The 20,144-nt window shown below is 44.8% G+C and overlaps 1 protein-coding gene across 2 annotated transcripts in view; it reads left to right on the forward strand.

Annotated features, from left to right (window-relative positions):
• GEMIN8 (gem nuclear organelle associated protein 8) overlaps window positions 1-20,144 on the forward strand; it is an 89,638-nt gene that overhangs the window by 10,052 nt on the left and 59,442 nt on the right. The window contains exon 1 of one of the 2 annotated variants that reach the window (XM_069757741.1): window positions 16,826-16,936. The exons of the other annotated variant lie outside the window; for it this stretch is intronic. The gene's annotated coding sequence lies outside the window, so the exon portion shown is untranslated. Of the gene's footprint in view, window positions 1-16,825; window positions 16,937-20,144 lie in introns of those variants that run through there. 2 annotated transcript variants of the gene reach the window in all.

Raw genomic sequence — 20,144 nt, forward strand, 5'->3', positions numbered from 1 at the left:
GTGCAGCGCGCATTTCCAGACCATCTCCGCAACATAAGGCTATGTGCACACATTGCGGATTTCCTGCGGATCCATTTTTTTTCTGTGCAGAAACGCTGCAGAACCACAAGTGATTTACAGTACTATGTAAATCAATGGGGGAAAAATGCTGTGCTAATGGTGCGGAAAAATAAGCACGGAATCCGCAGCAGATTAAAAAAAAGGAGCGTGTCACTTCTTTGTGAGTTTCTGCACCCTGCCATTATAGGAAAACAGAGGGGTAAAATTGCATGAAATCCGCACATAATCCGCAGGAGGAAAATACTAAAACCCTATGTGTCATATTTGTCTATACCTATGGTAGATTTTTACCTCTGCCTGTGGTAGATTTTTACCTCTGCCTGTGGTAGATTTTTACCTCTGCCTGTGGTAGATTTTTACCTCTGCCTGTGGTAGATTTTTACCTCTGCCTGTGGTAGATTTTTACCTCTGCCTGTGGTAGATTTTTACCTCTGCCTGTGGTAGATTTTACCTCTGCCTGTGGTAGATTTTACCTCTGCCTGTGGTAGATTTTACCTCTGCCTGTGGTAGATTTTACCTCTGCCTGTGGTAGATTTTACCTCTGCCTGTGGTAGATTTTACCTCTGCCTGTGGTAGATTTTACCTCTGCCTGTGGTAGATTTTACCTCTGCCTGTGGTAGATTTTACCTCTGCCTGTGGTAGATTTTACCTCTGCCTGTGGTAGATTTTACCTCTGCCTGTGGTAGATTTTACCTCTGCCTGTGGTAGATTTTACCTCTGCCTATGGTAGATTTTACCTCTGCCTGTGGTAGATTTTACCTCTGCCTATGGTAGATTTTTTAGTCATATTTGTCTGTATCTATGCCTATGTATTTGTTTATACCAATGGTAGATTTTTTTACAGTGTGTGGGAAATCAGCGATTCCGCAAAATTAATGAACATGTTTTTTTTGGGAAAAAAAATCGCAACATTTGCACAAGTTTTGCGGATTACATTGAAATGATTGGGAACCATATGTAAGCATTTTTTTCACGTTTTTACTGAACGTGTGCACATAGCCTTACAACTCCCTTCTCTGTGTACCTGAACTGAGAGAGGGAGGGGGATGTTTTGAGTGAGAATATTAAGGCTAGGTTCTCATTTCGTTTTCGGGTGAGCGCTAACAGACAGCGTTGCACGGCGAAATTAACGCCGTGCAACGCGTCCGTTAGCGCTCCCATTGCCAGCAATGTTAAATCTCATTGCTAGCGTGTGCCATTTTCGGCACGCGCTAGCGATGTGCCGTTCTTTTGTGGCGCGCCTCGGACGCTGCTTGCAGCTAGCGCTAGCGGGGACGTTTAACGCGACCCCTCAAAAGACATTGTGTTAGCGCAATCCGCTAGCGCTTAGCGCTAAACGGATTGCCGTAACGCAATGAGAACCTAGCCTAATATTGTCTACCTTGAGATAGTTTATAAACCCTCCTCTCACACATCCAGTACCCCAGCAACCACAGAATGCAGAGTAAGTGGACATGCTAGCTGGGGCATATCTTAAGGTACCGTCACACTGAACGATATCGCTAGCGATCCGTGACGTTGCAGCGTCCTGGATAGCGATATCGTTGACATTGACAGGCAGCAGCGATCAGGATCCTGCTGTGCCATCGTTGGTCGGAGCAGAAAGTCCAGAACTTTATTTCGTCGCTGGATCTCCCGCAGACATCGCTGAATCGGCGTGTGTGACGCCGATTCAGCGATGTCTTCACTGGTAACCAGGGTAAACATCGAGTTACTAAGTGCAGGGCCGCAATTAGTAACCCGATGTTTACCCTGGTTACCAGCGTAAAAGTAAAAAAAAAAAAAAAACACTACATACTTACCTTCCGCTGTATGTCCTCCGGCGCTGTGCTTCTCTGCACTGTGTAAGCGCCAGCCGGAAAGCAGAGCACAGTGGTGACGTCACCGCTGTGCTTTCCGGCCGGCGCTTACACAGTGCAGAGAAGCACAGCGCCGGAGGACAGACACGGAATGTAAGTATGTAGTGTTTTTTTTTTTTTTTTACTTTTAGGCCTCTTTCACACTTCAGTCTTTTGGCGTCAGTCACTACCGACATAGTGACGGATTGACGGATCCGTCACAATTGTTGCGAAAACGGTTCTAACGGATCCGTTTTTTTGACGGATCCGTTACTTGGGGGTTGTCTGGGAGAAGTATCTACTTTTTGGAGCATGCGCAATTGAAAAAACGGATTGGGGCGACGGATCCGCCGAAAAAACGGTTGCGGCGGATCCGTCGCCCATAGGCGCCCATTCTATGGAATGGCGGACGCGACGGATCCGTCGCGATCCGCCATTTCGGCGTTGACAAAAAACGTTCCAATGTCCGTCTATTTTCAGAAAACGTCCGCCAAATGTCGACGGATCCGTCGCATGGCGGATGGAACGGACGACCATCCGTCACAATCCGTCACTAATGCAAGTCTATGGGAAAATAACGGATCCGTCAAAAAAAATGACGGATCCGTTATTTGAGGAAAATGGCGGTTTTAGACTGACGCCAAATAACTGAAGTGTGAAAGAGGCCTAACGCTGGTAACCAGGGTAAACATCGGGTTACTAAGCGCGGCCCTGCGCTTAGTAACCCGATGTTTACCCTGGTTACCTGGGGACTTCGGGATCGTTGGTCGCTGGAGAGCTGTCTGTGTGACAGCTCTCCAGCGACCACACAGCGACGCTGCAGCGATCGGGATCGTTGTCTGTATCGCTGCAGCGTCGCTTAGTGTGACGGTACCTTTACTGAAGTCAAGCTGCAACACCAGGCTCTCCCATCACCACTTTGGTAAGTATTACGAATAACGGTTTTAAGCTCCGTTTTTTTATTGGAATATGTTCATATTAGTACAACAACGTTATCTTCCAAGTTTCATTAAGATCTTTTTAGGGATTCAGTCTTTATGCGCCATATTCTGCCATAGATGCCTAGTGTTATCATGGTTGGAAACGGAAAAACGGTTTTGAGCTCCGTTTTTTTTATTGGAATATGTTCATATTAGTACAGCAACGTTATATTCCAAGTTTCATTAGGATCTTTTTAGGGATTCAGTCTTTATGCACCATATTCTGCCATACCTATGCCTACAGTGTTATCACGGTTGGAAACGAAATAACAGTTTTGAGCTCCGTTTTTTTTATTGGAATATGTTCATATTAGTACAACAACGTTATCTTCCAAGTTTCATTAGGATCTTTTTAGGGATTCAGTCTTTATGCACCATATTCTGCCATAGATGCCTAGTGTTATCATGGTTGGAAACGGAAAAAACGGTTTTGAGCTCCGTTTTTTTTATTGGAATATGTTCATATTAGTACAGCAACGTTATATTCCAAGTTTCATTAGGATCTTTTTAGGGATTCAGTCTTTATGCACCATATTCTGCCATACCTATGCCTACAGTGTTATCATGGTTGGAAACGGAAAAACGGTTTTGAGCTCCGTTTTTTTTATTGAAATATGTTCATATTAGTACAACAACATTATCTTCCAAGTTTCATTAAGATCTTTTTAGGGATTCAGTCTTTATGCGCCATATTCTGCCATACCTATGCCTAGTGTGTTATCACGGTTGGAAACGGAAAAACGGTTTTAACCCCTTTACCCCCAAGGGTGGTTTGCACGTCAATGACCAGGCCAATTTTTACAATTCTGACCACTGTCCCTTTATGAGGTTATAACTCCGAAACGCTTCAACGGATCCTGGTGATTCTGACATTGTTTTCTCGTGACATATTGTACTTCATGATAGTGGTAAAATTTCTTTGATAGTACCTGCGTTTATTTGTGAAAAAAACGGAAATTTGGCGAAAATTTTGAGCACTTTGACCCACCAAGTGCTTCACAGAAGTTTATAATGCAGAACCGTAAAAATAAAAAATCATATTTTTTCACAAAAATTATATTTTTGCCTTCAATTTTTTATTTTTCCAAGGGTAAGAGAAGAAATTGGACCTCAAAAGTTGTTGTCCAATTTGTCCTGAGTACGCTGATACCCCATATGTGGCAGTAAACCACTGTTTGGGCGCATGGGAGAGCTCGGAAGGGAAGGAGCGCCGTTTGACTTTTCAATGCAAAATTGACAGGAATTGAGATGGGACGCCATGCTGCGTTTGGAGAGCCACTGATGTGCCTAAACATTGAAACCCCCCACAAGTGACACCATTTTGGAAAGTAGACCCCCTAAGGAACTTATCTGGATGTGTGGTGAGCACTTTGACCCACCAAGGGCTTCACAGAAGTTTATAATGCAGAGCCATAAAAATAAAACAAAATTTTTTTCCCACAAAAATTATTTTTTAGCCCCCAGTTTTGTATTTTCCCTAGGGTAACAGGAGAAATTGGACCCCAAAAGTTGTTGTCCAATTTGTCCTGAGTACGCTGATACCCCATATGTGGGGGGGAACCACCGTTTGGGCGCATGGGAGGGCTCGGAAGGGAAGGAGCGCCATTTGGAATGCAGACTTAGATGGAATGGTCTGCAGGCGTCACATTGCGTTTGCAGAGCCCCTAATGTACCTAAACAGTAGAAACCCCCCACAAGTGACACCATTTTGGAAAGTAGACCCCCTAAGGAACTCATCTTGATGTGTTGTGAGAGCTTTGAACCCCCAAGTATTTCACTACAGTTTATAACGCAGAGCCATGCAAATAAAAAATATTTTTTTTTTCCACAAAAATTATATTTTAGCCCCCAGTTTTGTATTTTTCCAAGGTTAGCAGGAGAAATTGGACCCTAAATGTTGTTGTCCAATTTGTCCTGAGTACGCTGATACCCGATATGTGGGGGGGAACCACCGTTTGGGCACATGGGAGGGCTCGGAAGGGAAGGAGCATCATTTGGAATGCAGACTTAGATGGATTGGTCTGCAGGCGTCACATTGCGTTTGCAGAGCCCCTAATGTACCTAAACAGTAGAAACCCCCCACAAGTGACCCCATATTGGAAACTAGACCCCTCAATGAACTTATCTAGATGTGTTGTGAGAACTTTGAACCCCCAAGTGTTTCACTACAGTTTATAACGCAGAGCCGTGAAAATAAAAAATCTTTTTGTTTTCCCACAAAAATTATTTTTTAGCCCCCAGTTTTGTATTTTCCCAAGGGTAACAGGAGAAATTGGTCCACAAAAGTTGTTGTCCAATTTGTCCTGAGTATGCTGATACCCCATATGTTGGGGTAAACCCCTGTTTGGGCACACAGGAGAGCTCGGAAGGGAAGGAGCACTGTTTTACTTTTTCAACGCAGAATTGGCTGGAATTGAGATCGGACGCCATGTCATGTTTGGAGAGCCCCTGATGTGCCTAAACAGTGGAAACCCCCCAATTATAACTGAAACCCTAATCTAAACACACCCCTAACCCTAATTCCAACGGTAACCCTAACCACACCTCTAACCCTGACACACCCCTAACCCTAATCCCAACCCTATTCCCAACTGTAAATGTAATTTAAACCCTAACCCTAACTTTAGCCCCAACCCTAACTGTAGCCCCAACCCTAACCCTAGCCCTAACCCTAGCCCTAACCCTAGCCCTAACCCTAACCCTAGCCCTAGCCCTAACCCTAGCCCTAACCCTAACCCTAGCCCTAGCCCTAATGGGAAAATGGAAATAAATACATTTTTTTTTTTTTTTTTCCCTAACTAAGGGGGTGATGAAGGGGGGTTTGATTTACTTTTATAGCGAGTTTTTTAGCGGATTTTTATGATTGGCAGCCGTCACACACTGAAAGACCCTTTTTATTGCAAAAAATATTTTTTGCAATACCACATTTTGAGAGCTATAATTTTTCCATATTTTGGTCCACAGAGTCATGTGAGGTCTTGTTTTTGCGGGACGAGTTGACGTTTTTATTGAAAACATTTTTGGGCACGTGACATTTTTTGATCGCTTTTTATTCCGATTTTTGTGAGGAAGAATGACCAAAAGCCAGCTATTCATGAATTTCTATTGGGAGAGGCGTTTATACCGTTCCGCGTTTGGTAAAATTGATAAATCAGTTTTATTCTTCGGGTCAGTACGATTACAGCGATACCTCATTTATATCATTTTTTTATGGTTTGGCGCTTTTATACGATAAAAACTATTTTACAGAAAAAATAATTATTTTTGCATCGCTTTATTCTCAGGACTATAACTTTTTTATTTTTTTGCTGATGATGCTGTATGGCGGCTCTTTTTTTGCGGGACAATATGACGCTTTCAGCGGTACCATGGTTATTTATATCTGTCCTTTTGATCGCGTGTTATTCTACTTTTTGTTCGGCGGTATGATAATAAAGCGTTGTTTTTTGCCTCGTTTTTTTTTTTTTTTTTTCTTACGTTGTTTACTGAAGGGGTTAACTAGTGGGACAGTTTTATAGGTCGGGTCGTTACGGACGCGGCGACACTAAATATGTGTACTTTTATTGGGTTTTTTTTTTTATTTAGATGAAGAAATGTATTTATGGGAATATTTTTTTTTTATTTTTCATTATTTTGGAATATTTTTTTTTATTTTTTTTACACATTTGGAAAATTTTTTTTTTACTTTTTTACTTTGTCCCAGGGGGGGACATCACAGATCAGTGATCTGACAGTTTGCACAGCACTCTGTCAGATCACTGATCTGATATGCAGCGCTGCAGGCTTCACAGTGCCTGCTCTGAGCAGGCTCTGTGAAGCCACCTCCCTCCCTGCAGGACCCGGATCCGCGGCCATCTTGGATCCGGGGCTGGAGGGAGCAGGGAGGGAGGTGAGACCCTCGCAGCAACGCGATCACATCGCGTTGCTCCGGGGGTCTCAGGGAAGCCCGCAGGGAGCCCCCTCCCTGCGCGGTGCTTCCCTGCACCGCCGGCACATCGCGATCATCTTTGATCGCGGTGTGCCAGGGGTTAATGTGCCGGGGGCGGTCCGTGACCGCTCCTGGCACATAGTGCCGGATGTCAGCTGCGATAAGCAGCTGACACCCGGCCGCGATCGGCGGCGCTCCCCCCGTGAGCGCTGCCGATCGCATATGACGTACTATCCCGTCCAGGGTCAGATAAGCCCAGGGCACCTCGACGGGATAGTACGTCTAAGGTCACAGAGGGGTTAAGCTCCGTTTTTTTTATTGGAATAAGTTCATATTAGTACAACAACATTATCTGCCAAGTTTCATTAGGATCTTTCTAGGGATTCAGTCGTTATGCGCCATATTCTGCCATACCTATGCCTAGTGTGTTATCATGGTTGGAAACGGAAAAATGGTTTTAAGCTCCGTTTTTTTTATTGGAATAAGTTCATATTAGTACAACAACATTATCTTCCAAGTTTCATTAGGATCTGAAGGGATTCAGTCTTTATGCGCCATATTCTTCCATACCTATGCCTACAGTGTTATCATGGTTGGAAACGGAAAAACGGTTTTGAGCTCCGTTTTTTTTATTGGAATATGTTCATATTAGTACAACAACGTTATATTCCAAGTTTCATTAGGATCTTTTTAGGGATTCAGTCTTTATGCGCCATATTCTGCCATACCTATGCCTACAGTGTTATCATGGTTGGAAACGGAAAAACGGTTTTGAGCTCCGTTTTTTTTATTGAAATATGTTCATATTAGTACAACAACATTATCTTCCAAGTTTCATTAAGATCTTTTTAGGGATTCAGTCTTTATGCGCCATATTCTGCCATACCTATGCCTAGTGTGTTATCACGGTTGGAAACGGAAAAACGGTTTTAACCCCTTTACCCCCAAGGGTGGTTTGCACGTCAATGACCAGGCCAATTTTTACAATTCTGACCACTGTCCCTTTATGAGGTTATAACTCCGAAACGCTTCAACGGATCCTGGTGATTCTGACATTGTTTTCTCGTGACATATTGTACTTCATGATAGTGGTAAAATTTCTTTGATAGTACCTGCGTTTATTTGTGAAAAAAACGGAAATTTGGCGAAAATTTTGAGCACTTTGACCCACCAAGTGCTTCACAGAAGTTTATAATGCAGAACCGTAAAAATAAAAAATCATATTTTTTCACAAAAATTATATTTTTGCCTTCAATTTTTTATTTTTCCAAGGGTAAGAGAAGAAATTGGACCTCAAAAGTTGTTGTCCAATTTGTCCTGAGTACGCTGATACCCCATATGTGGCAGTAAACCACTGTTTGGGCGCATGGGAGAGCTCGGAAGGGAAGGAGCGCCGTTTGACTTTTCAATGCAAAATTGACAGGAATTGAGATGGGACGCCATGCTGCGTTTGGAGAGCCACTGATGTGCCTAAACATTGAAACCCCCCACAAGTGACACCATTTTGGAAAGTAGACCCCCTAAGGAACTTATCTGGATGTGTGGTGAGCACTTTGACCCACCAAGGGCTTCACAGAAGTTTATAATGCAGAGCCATAAAAATAAAACAAAATTTTTTTCCCACAAAAATTATTTTTTAGCCCCCAGTTTTGTATTTTCCCTAGGGTAACAGGAGAAATTGGACCCCAAAAGTTGTTGTCCAATTTGTCCTGAGTACGCTGATACCCCATATGTGGGGGGGAACCACCGTTTGGGCGCATGGGAGGGCTCGGAAGGGAAGGAGCGCCATTTGGAATGCAGACTTAGATGGAATGGTCTGCAGGCGTCACATTGCGTTTGCAGAGCCCCTAATGTACCTAAACAGTAGAAACCCCCCACAAGTGACACCATTTTGGAAAGTAGACCCCCTAAGGAACTCATCTTGATGTGTTGTGAGAGCTTTGAACCCCCAAGTATTTCACTACAGTTTATAACGCAGAGCCATGCAAATAAAAAATATTTTTTTTTTCCACAAAAATTATATTTTAGCCCCCAGTTTTGTATTTTTCCAAGGTTAGCAGGAGAAATTGGACCCTAAATGTTGTTGTCCAATTTGTCCTGAGTACGCTGATACCCGATATGTGGGGGGGAACCACCGTTTGGGCACATGGGAGGGCTCGGAAGGGAAGGAGCATCATTTGGAATGCAGACTTAGATGGATTGGTCTGCAGGCGTCACATTGCGTTTGCAGAGCCCCTAATGTACCTAAACAGTAGAAACCCCCCACAAGTGACCCCATATTGGAAACTAGACCCCTCAATGAACTTATCTAGATGTGTTGTGAGAACTTTGAACCCCCAAGTGTTTCACTACAGTTTATAACGCAGAGCCGTGAAAATAAAAAATCTTTTTGTTTTCCCACAAAAATTATTTTTTAGCCCCCAGTTTTGTATTTTCCCAAGGGTAACAGGAGAAATTGGTCCACAAAAGTTGTTGTCCAATTTGTCCTGAGTATGCTGATACCCCATATGTTGGGGTAAACCCCTGTTTGGGCACACAGGAGAGCTCGGAAGGGAAGGAGCACTGTTTTACTTTTTCAACGCAGAATTGGCTGGAATTGAGATCGGACGCCATGTCATGTTTGGAGAGCCCCTGATGTGCCTAAACAGTGGAAACCCCCCAATTATAACTGAAACCCTAATCTAAACACACCCCTAACCCTAATTCCAACGGTAACCCTAACCACACCTCTAACCCTGACACACCCCTAACCCTAATCCCAACCCTATTCCCAACTGTAAATGTAATTTAAACCCTAACCCTAACTTTAGCCCCAACCCTAACTGTAGCCCCAACCCTAACCCTAGCCCTAACCCTAGCCCTAACCCTAGCCCTAACCCTAACCCTAGCCCTAGCCCTAACCCTAGCCCTAACCCTAACCCTAGCCCTAGCCCTAATGGGAAAATGGAAATAAATACATTTTTTTTTTATTTTTCCCTAACTAAGGGGGTGATGAAGGGGGGTTTGATTTACTTTTATAGCGAGTTTTTTAGCGGATTTTTATGATTGGCAGCCGTCACACACTGAAAGACCCTTTTTATTGCAAAAAATATTTTTTGCAATACCACATTTTGAGAGCTATAATTTTTCCATATTTTGGTCCACAGAGTCATGTGAGGTCTTGTTTTTGCGGGACGAGTTGACGTTTTTATTGAAAACATTTTTGGGCACGTGACATTTTTTGATCGCTTTTTATTCCGATTTTTGTGAGGAAGAATGACCAAAAGCCAGCTATTCATGAATTTCTATTGGGAGAGGCGTTTATACCGTTCCGCGTTTGGTAAAATTGATAAATCAGTTTTATTCTTCGGGTCAGTACGATTACAGCGATACCTCATTTATATCATTTTTTTATGGTTTGGCGCTTTTATACGATAAAAACTATTTTACAGAAAAAATAATTATTTTTGCATCGCTTTATTCTCAGGACTATAACTTTTTTATTTTTTTGCTGATGATGCTGTATGGCGGCTCTTTTTTTGCGGGACAATATGACGCTTTCAGCGGTACCATGGTTATTTATATCTGTCCTTTTGATCGCGTGTTATTCTACTTTTTGTTCGGCGGTATGATAATAAAGCGTTGTTTTTTGCCTCGTTTTTTTTTTTTTTTTTTCTTACGGTGTTTACTGAAGGGGTTAACTAGTGGGACAGTTTTATAGGTCGGGTCGTTACGGACGCGGCGACACTAAATATGTGTACTTTTATTGGGTTTTTTTTTTTATTTAGATGAAGAAATGTATTTATGGGAATATTTTTTTTTTATTTTTCATTATTTTGGAATATTTTTTTTTATTTTTTTTACACATTTGGAAAATTTTTTTTTTACTTTTTTACTTTGTCCCAGGGGGGGACATCACAGATCAGTGATCTGACAGTTTGCACAGCACTCTGTCAGATCACTGATCTGATATGCAGCGCTGCAGGCTTCACAGTGCCTGCTCTGAGCAGGCTCTGTGAAGCCACCTCCCTCCCTGCAGGACCCGGATCCGCGGCCATCTTGGATCCGGGGCTGGAGGGAGCAGGGAGGGAGGTGAGACCCTCGCAGCAACGCGATCACATCGCGTTGCTCCGGGGGTCTCAGGGAAGCCCGCAGGGAGCCCCCTCCCTGCGCGGTGCTTCCCTGCACCGCCGGCACATCGCGATCATCTTTGATCGCGGTGTGCCAGGGGTTAATGTGCCGGGGGCGGTCCGTGACCGCTCCTGGCACATAGTGCCGGATGTCAGCTGCGATAAGCAGCTGACACCCGGCCGCGATCGGCGGCGCTCCCCCCGTGAGCGCTGCCGATCGCATATGACGTACTATCCCGTCCAGGGTCAGATAAGCCCAGGGCACCTCGACGGGATAGTACGTCTAAGGTCACAGAGGGGTTAAGCTCCGTTTTTTTTATTGGAATAAGTTCATATTAGTACAACAACATTATCTGCCAAGTTTCATTAGGATCTTTCTAGGGATTCAGTCGTTATGCGCCATATTCTGCCATACCTATGCCTAGTGTGTTATCATGGTTGGAAACGGAAAAATGGTTTTAAGCTCCGTTTTTTTTATTGGAATAAGTTCATATTAGTACAACAACATTATCTTCCAAGTTTCATTAGGATCTGAAGGGATTCAGTCTTTATGCGCCATATTCTTCCATACCTATGCCTACAGTGTTATCATGGTTGGAAACGGAAAAACGGTTTTGAGCTCCGTTTTTTTTATTGGAATATGTTCATATTAGTACAACAACGTTATATTCCAAGTTTCATTAGGATCTTTTTAGGGATTCAGTCTTTATGCGCCATATTCTGCCATACCTATGCCTACAGTGTTATCATGGTTGGAAACGGAAAAACGGTTTTGAGCTCCGTTTTTTTTATTGAAATATGTTCATATTAGTACAACAACATTATCTTCCAAGTTTCATTAAGATCTTTTTAGGGATTCAGTCTTTATGCGCCATATTCTGCCATACCTATGCCTAGTGTGTTATCACGGTTGGAAACGGAAAAACGGTTTTAACCCCTTTACCCCCAAGGGTGGTTTGCACGTCAATGACCAGGCCAATTTTTACAATTCTGACCACTGTCCCTTTATGAGGTTATAACTCCGAAACGCTTCAACGGATCCTGGTGATTCTGACATTGTTTTCTCGTGACATATTGTACTTCATGATAGTGGTAAAATTTCTTTGATAGTACCTGCGTTTATTTGTGAAAAAAACGGAAATTTGGCGAAAATTTTGAGCACTTTGACCCACCAAGTGCTTCACAGAAGTTTATAATGCAGAACCGTAAAAATAAAAAATCATATTTTTTCACAAAAATTATATTTTTGCCTTCAATTTTTTATTTTTCCAAGGGTAAGAGAAGAAATTGGACCTCAAAAGTTGTTGTCCAATTTGTCCTGAGTACGCTGATACCCCATATGTGGCAGTAAACCACTGTTTGGGCGCATGGGAGAGCTCGGAAGGGAAGGAGCGCCGTTTGACTTTTCAATGCAAAATTGACAGGAATTGAGATGGGACGCCATGCTGCGTTTGGAGAGCCACTGATGTGCCTAAACATTGAAACCCCCCACAAGTGACACCATTTTGGAAAGTAGACCCCCTAAGGAACTTATCTGGATGTGTGGTGAGCACTTTGACCCACCAAGGGCTTCACAGAAGTTTATAATGCAGAGCCATAAAAATAAAACAAAATTTTTTTCCCACAAAAATTATTTTTTAGCCCCCAGTTTTGTATTTTCCCTAGGGTAACAGGAGAAATTGGACCCCAAAAGTTGTTGTCCAATTTGTCCTGAGTACGCTGATACCCCAAATGTGGGGGGGAACCACCGTTTGGGCGCATGGGAGGGCTCGGAAGGGAAGGAGCGCCATTTGGAATGCAGACTTAGATGGAATGGTCTGCAGGCGTCACATTGCGTTTGCAGAGCCCCTAATGTACCTAAACAGTAGAAACCCCCCACAAGTGACACCATTTTGGAAAGTAGACCCCCTAAGGAACTCATCTTGATGTGTTGTGAGAGCTTTGAACCCCCAAGTATTTCACTACAGTTTATAACGCAGAGCCATGCAAATAAAAAATATTTTTTTTTTCCACAAAAATTATATTTTAGCCCCCAGTTTTGTATTTTTCCAAGGTTAGCAGGAGAAATTGGACCCTAAATGTTGTTGTCCAATTTGTCCTGAGTACGCTGATACCCGATATGTGGGGGGGAACCACCGTTTGGGCACATGGGAGGGCTCGGAAGGGAAGGAGCATCATTTGGAATGCAGACTTAGATGGATTGGTCTGCAGGCGTCACATTGCGTTTGCAGAGCCCCTAATGTACCTAAACAGTAGAAACCCCCCACAAGTGACCCCATATTGGAAACTAGACCCCTCAATGAACTTATCTAGATGTGTTGTGAGAACTTTGAACCCCCAAGTGTTTCACTACAGTTTATAACGCAGAGCCGTGAAAATAAAAAATCTTTTTGTTTTCCCACAAAAATTATTTTTTAGCCCCCAGTTTTGTATTTTCCCAAGGGTAACAGGAGAAATTGGTCCACAAAAGTTGTTGTCCAATTTGTCCTGAGTATGCTGATACCCCATATGTTGGGGTAAACCCCTGTTTGGGCACACAGGAGAGCTCGGAAGGGAAGGAGCACTGTTTTACTTTTTCAACGCAGAATTGGCTGGAATTGAGATCGGACGCCATGTCATGTTTGGAGAGCCCCTGATGTGCCTAAACAGTGGAAACCCCCCAATTATAACTGAAACCCTAATCTAAACACACCCCTAACCCTAATTCCAACGGTAACCCTAACCACACCTCTAACCCTGACACACCCCTAACCCTAATCCCAACCCTATTCCCAACTGTAAATGTAATTTAAACCCTAACCCTAACTTTAGCCCCAACCCTAACTGTAGCCCCAACCCTAACCCTAGCCCTAACCCTAGCCCTAACCCTAGCCCTAACCCTAACCCTAGCCCTAGCCCTAACCCTAGCCCTAACCCTAACCCTAGCCCTAGCCCTAATGGGAAAATGGAAATAAATACATTTTTTTTTTATTTTTCCCTAACTAAGGGGGTGATGAAGGGGGGTTTGATTTACTTTTATAGCGAGTTTTTTAGCGGATTTTTATGATTGGCAGCCGTCACACACTGAAAGACCCTTTTTATTGCAAAAAATATTTTTTGCAATACCACATTTTGAGAGCTATAATTTTTCCATATTTTGGTCCACAGAGTCATGTGAGGTCTTGTTTTTGCGGGACGAGTTGACGTTTTTATTGAAAACATTTTTGGGCACGTGACATTTTTTGATCGCTTTTTATTCCGATTTTTGTGAGGAAGAATGACCAAAAGCCAGCTATTCATGAATTTCTATTGGGAGAGGCGTTTATACCGTTCCGCGTTTGGTAAAATTGATAAATCAGTTTTATTCTTCGGGTCAGTACGATTACAGCGATACCTCATTTATATCATTTTTTTATGGTTTGGCGCTTTTATACGATAAAAACTATTTTACAGAAAAAATAATTATTTTTGCATCGCTTTATTCTCAGGACTATAACTTTTTTATTTTTTTGCTGATGATGCTGTATGGCGGCTCTTTTTTTGCGGGACAATATGACGCTTTCAGCGGTACCATGGTTATTTATATCTGTCCTTTTGATCGCGTGTTATTCTACTTTTTGTTCGGCGGTATGATAATAAAGCGTTGTTTTTTGCCTCGTTTTTTTTTTTTTTTTTTTCTTACGGTGTTTACTGAAGGGGTTAACTAGTGGGACAGTTTTATAGGTCGGGTCGTTACGGACGCGGCGACACTAAATATGTGTACTTTTATTGGTTTTTTTTTTTTATTTAGATGAAGAAATGTATTTATGGGAATATTTTTTTTTTATTTTTCATTATTTTGGAATATTTTTTTTTATTTTTTTTACACATTTGGAAAAATTTTTTTTTACTTTTTTACTTTGTCCCAGGGGGGGACATCACAGATCAGTGATCTGACAGTTTGCACAGCACTCTGTCAGATCACTGATCTGATATGCAGCGCTGCAGGCTTCACAGTGCCTGCTCTGAGCAGGCTCTGTGAAGCCACCTCCCTCCCTGCAGGACCCGGATCCGCGGCCATCTTGGATCCGGGGCTGGAGGGAGCAGGGAGGGAGGTGAGACCCTCGCAGCAACGCGATCACATCGCGTTGCTCCGGGGGTCTCAGGGAAGCCCGCAGGGAGCCCCCTCCCTGCGCGGTGCTTCCCTGCACCGCCGGCACATCGCGATCATCTTTGATCGCGGTGTGCCAGGGGTTAATGTGCCGGGGGCGGTCCGTGACCGCTCCTGGCACATAGTGCCGGATGTCAGCTGCGATAAGCAGCTGACACCCGGCCGCGATCGGCGGCGCTCCCCCCGTGAGCGCTGCCGATCGCATATGACGTACTATCCCGTCCAGGGTCAGATAAGCCCAGGGCACCTCGACGGGATAGTACGTCTAAGGTCACAGAGGGGTTAAGCTCCGTTTTTTTTATTGGAATAAGTTCATATTAGTACAACAACATTATCTGCCAAGTTTCATTAGGATCTTTCTAGGGATTCAGTCGTTATGCGCCATATTCTGCCATACCTATGCCTAGTGTGTTATCATGGTTGGAAACGGAAAAATGGTTTTAAGCTCCGTTTTTTTTATTGGAATAAGTTCATATTAGTACAACAACATTATCTTCCAAGTTTCATTAGGATCTGAAGGGATTCAGTCTTTATGCGCCATATTCTTCCATACCTATGCCTACAGTGTTATCATGGTTGGAAACGGAAAAACGGTTTTGAGCTCCGTTTTTTTTATTGGAATATGTTCATATTAGTACAACAACGTTATATTCCAAGTTTCATTAGGATCTTTTTAGGGATTCAGTCTTTATGCGCCATATTCTGCCATACCTATGCCTACAGTGTTATCATGGTTGGAAACGGAATAACAGTTTTTCTTTCTGTCACGGTTATTCATTCGCTGATTGGTCTCGCAAGCTGCCTGTCATGGCTGCCGCGACCAATCAGCGACGGGCACAGTCCGGAAGAAAATGGCCGCTCCTTACTCCCCGCAGTCAGTGCCTGTTGCCCGCATACTCCCCTCCAGTCACCGCTAACACAGGGTTAATGCCGGCGGTAACGGACCGCGTTATGCCGCGGGTAACGCACTCCGTTACCGCCGCTATTAACCCTGTGTGTCCCCAACTTTTTACTATTGACACTGCCTATGCGGCATTAATAGTAAAACAAGTAATGTTAAAAATAATTTAAAAAAAACCTGCTATACTCACCCTCCGTAGCCGCTCGCACTGGCCGCCATCTTCCGTTGCAGGTTCCGGTGGCAAAGATGGTATGGGAGAAGGACCTGCCATGACGTCACGGTCATGTGAAAACCTTTATTCCGTTTCCAACCGTGATAACACACTAGGCATAGGTATGGCAGAATATGGCGCATAAAGACTGAATCCCTAAAAAGATCCTAATGAAACTTGGAAGATAATGTTTCCAAAAAATTTAACCCCTACATTCATGTATTGCAACTTTATGCAAATAAATACATATGTAAATAAATTGGTTACTCTGCTACAAATGGAGTGAAGTGGAAAGAAAAACTAAATTAAGAAAATGAAACGGTAAAAAAAAATCTAAAATAGGCATAAGTATAGGTTAATTTGGCACATAGGGTTTTAGTATGCACCTCCACAGGAAAAACGCACAAATCTGCATAAAAACGTGCAGATTCTAACCTATGTTTTCCGCCAAGCATCCGCACAGAAAACCCCACAGGCAAATCCGCAACGTGGGCACATAGCCCAAATGTCACCCGGACAATGTATAGGACACGGTGAGTCCCGACGGTTCAACCAACACAGAGGAGTGTGCTGCGTCCATAGCCCTGCCAATTCCTGACCCTGTGCACATACAGGCCGGAGGCAGCGTCCTCCCTCCTCCTCTCTGCTCTGTGGGGGTCGGGTCCTGCTCCTCCTGCTGCATCAGCTCTGCTACAGCATCACTGACGACACGTGACTGATCACATGCTCCTGACGTCATGAAAGGTCCTCTACCTCCCGGATGTAGCCGGCTCCAGCATGGTATGTATGTGCTGCTTTGTGCCGCTCCGCTGCTGAGGTACGGCGGCCGCATTGCTCTGTGCTCCTCCGCGCACACTCTAGGGCGGCTGCAGTGCCTGGCGGAGAGCAGGGGGTGCGGCGCCTTGTGTCAGTGACCAGGTGCAGTCTGTGCTGCGGATTTCCTGCAGAGTTTACCCTAAGGTCAAGTTCACACGTCCAGGGCTTGCTGTGGATTTCGCACTAGGCTGCAGCAATCTCTAGTGCTATACAGGGAGCGGGAGTGTCTACATCCCATTCACACAGTGAAGAAAATAATGCTGCGTTCTTGTTCGGACTTCACCATAGTCAAAGCTTTATAGAGTAGGGAGAACTCGTCAGTAACCGGCGGATTCACTCACAAAGCTGCAGAGGAAACTTCTCACCATGTGTGACCACGGCCCAGAGTTAATGAATATGATTGCAGTGCAAGAAATCCAGTGTGCAGCGCCCTCCGGCCTGGATTATACCGTGTGCAGCGCCCTCCGGCCTGTGGTGTCCCCGTGTGGCGCCCACTCCGGCCTGTGGTGTCCCCGTGTGGCGCCCACTCCGGCCTGTGGTGTCCCCGTGTGGCGCCCACTCCGGCCTGTGGTGTCCCCGTGTGGCGCCCACTCCGGCCTGTGGTGTCCCCGTGTGGCGCCCACTCCGGCCTGTGGTGTCCCCGTGTGGCGCCCACTCCGGCCTGTGGTGTCCCCGTGTGGCGCCCACTCCGGCCTGTGATGTAGGGTAAGCAGATGTGTGGTCTGGAAACCGGCCTCATGCTCATCATACATGGGGTGCTCCAAAGTGCAGGAATTACTGCTTCTCCAGGACGCTGAAAAACTGCCAGTAAGGGGTTGTTCGCTGCTGGGGAACCGCTTATTGATTGCTTTGGGGAGGTGGGGAAAAAAATGAGTGCTCCTGCTGGGGGCATCACTGAGCATGAAGAGCAGGGCCCGGAGGTAAATAGTGGTTGTCTCTTCCAGTTCTTTTAGCGTTTGCTCCCAACCTGGTTATAGATTGCATTGCACTCGCACCGATGTTACTCAGTGAGGCCGTGCTCATCTGTGAGGGTTTTTTTCTCTGCTGGAATCTGTCTGAGGAAAAAAATCTCAGCATGCTGCGTATGGCCGTGTATATCCGACGAGACTCGCCAATGCAAGTCAATGGAGGTGGGGGGGGGGGGGGGAATGGGACGTCACATGGACCACACATACACCGTCCACTTTTTACTCAGAAATCTCATAGACATAAAATATAAAAGCTATAAATATCCTGCAGATAAGTCACACACCCCTACATATTGTACACTTTCACCCTTTAGTGCCTTTCATGTGGCGTCAAAGGGTGTTTAACCGTTCATAGGCTATGGAACCTCATTCTGAGACTCAATAGGCTTTGAGCAGCAGCCACTCCCGCTGTGCTCCGAGCCCTGACGATTATGATGAGCGGTGACGTGCAAGATGTTACTGACATCACCGATCATCAGTCACCACATGTCACGGAGCGCAGCGGGAGCTGGGAGTGGACTAGAAGGCCGGGGTCACACTTAACATATGAAAAATCGGTGATCTCCATATGGTCATCTGTGTGTAATGCATTTGCAATGCGATGATGCGATTTTCTCGCACCTATGTATCCATATGACATGCATATGGTGTTACATTTCTCCCTGATTTTCTCCCTGAGCCATTGAATTTAATGGCTCAATGGGCTGAAATGAGGAAAATGTGTGCGTATTTATAGTTTTTCTCACTCCCATAGGTTTGCATTTGCGAGTCTTGGTGACAATGGCAGCATACTGTGATTTTACGTGCGCGTACAATACGCCGGAGAAAAAATACGGTGATGTGAGCTGCCCCGTAGATTAACAGTGGTCCGAGTGCTATGCAATGTTTTCTCACACGGCACTCGTCCGTATTCTATGCTAGTGTGACCCCGGCTGAACTCTAGTGCTACCTGTAGAAATCCTAAAAGTCAATATTGACCCGTAAATGAGCTCAATCACATGACTTGGGATAAAAGCCAAAATCTCAATTTGCAGACTCTGTGTTTCGGGGGTACTGTCCCTCGTCAGTGCAAAGTGTGAGATCTGGTTTTGCTGGGTAAGAGGTGTCTGACTGGATCCAAGGAGTAAAGGTACTGTCACACTAGACGATATCGCTAGCGATCCGTGACGTTGCAGCGTCCTCGCTAGCGATATCGTCCAGTGTGACAGGCAGCAGCGATCAGGCCCCTGCTGGGAGATCGCTGGTCGGGGAAGAAAGTCCAGAACTTTATTTCGTCGCTGGACTCCCCGTAGACATCGCTGAATCGGCGTGTGTGGCACCGATTCAGCGATGTCTTCACTGGTAACCAGGGTAAACATCGGGTTACTAAGCGCAGGGCCGCGCTTAGTAACCCGATGTTTACCCTGGTTACCATCCTAAAAGTAAAAAAAAACAAACACTACATACTTACCTACCGCTGTCTGTCCTCCAGCGCTGTGCTCTGCACTCCTCCTGCTCTGGCTGTGAGCGTCGATCAGCCGGAAAGCAGAGCGGTGACGTCACCGCTCTGCTTTCTGGCTGCCCGGCGCTCACAGCCAGACCAGAGAAGCAGAGCGCCGAGGACAGACACAGAAGGTAAGTATGTAGCGTTTGTTTTTTTACTTTTTAGGATGGTAACCAGGGTAAACATCGGGTTACTAAGCGCGACCCTGCGCTTAGTTACCCGATGTTTACCCTGGTTACCGGGGACCTCGGGAACGTTGGTCGCTGGAGAGCTGTCTGTGTGACAGCTCTCCAGCGACCAAACAGCGACGCTGCAGCGATCCGGATCGTTGTCGGTATCGCTGCAGCGTCGCTATGTGTGACGGTACCTTAACATTTCTTCTTGCGGAGAGTGACATGTCCTTTATTTGAACAAATGGCACTGACTCCTTTATTGACTCTATGCTAACCAAAAACTGTTATACTCACCTTACGCACAATCTACTGAAGCCGATGTCCCCTGTAAAATAATTAAAATAATAAACAACCATATTCCTCACCTGTCCACCAAGAAGATAATATTCCATTTGTCCCACGACGGGTCTAGCTTTGCTACTGTATATCTAGATGGCAGGCTGCATTGCTGCGTGATGCAACTATACAGCCTGCCATCCAGCAGAGACACTGAGCTGCCTGTGCTTGCTCAGCGTCTCGTGGTGATGTGCTAAAGTTGAGCAGAGTTC

The sequence above is a fragment of the Ranitomeya imitator genome, chromosome 3 (genome assembly GCF_032444005.1).
Source record: "Ranitomeya imitator isolate aRanImi1 chromosome 3, aRanImi1.pri, whole genome shotgun sequence".
Classification (NCBI taxonomy): domain Eukaryota; kingdom Metazoa; phylum Chordata; class Amphibia; order Anura; family Dendrobatidae; genus Ranitomeya; species Ranitomeya imitator.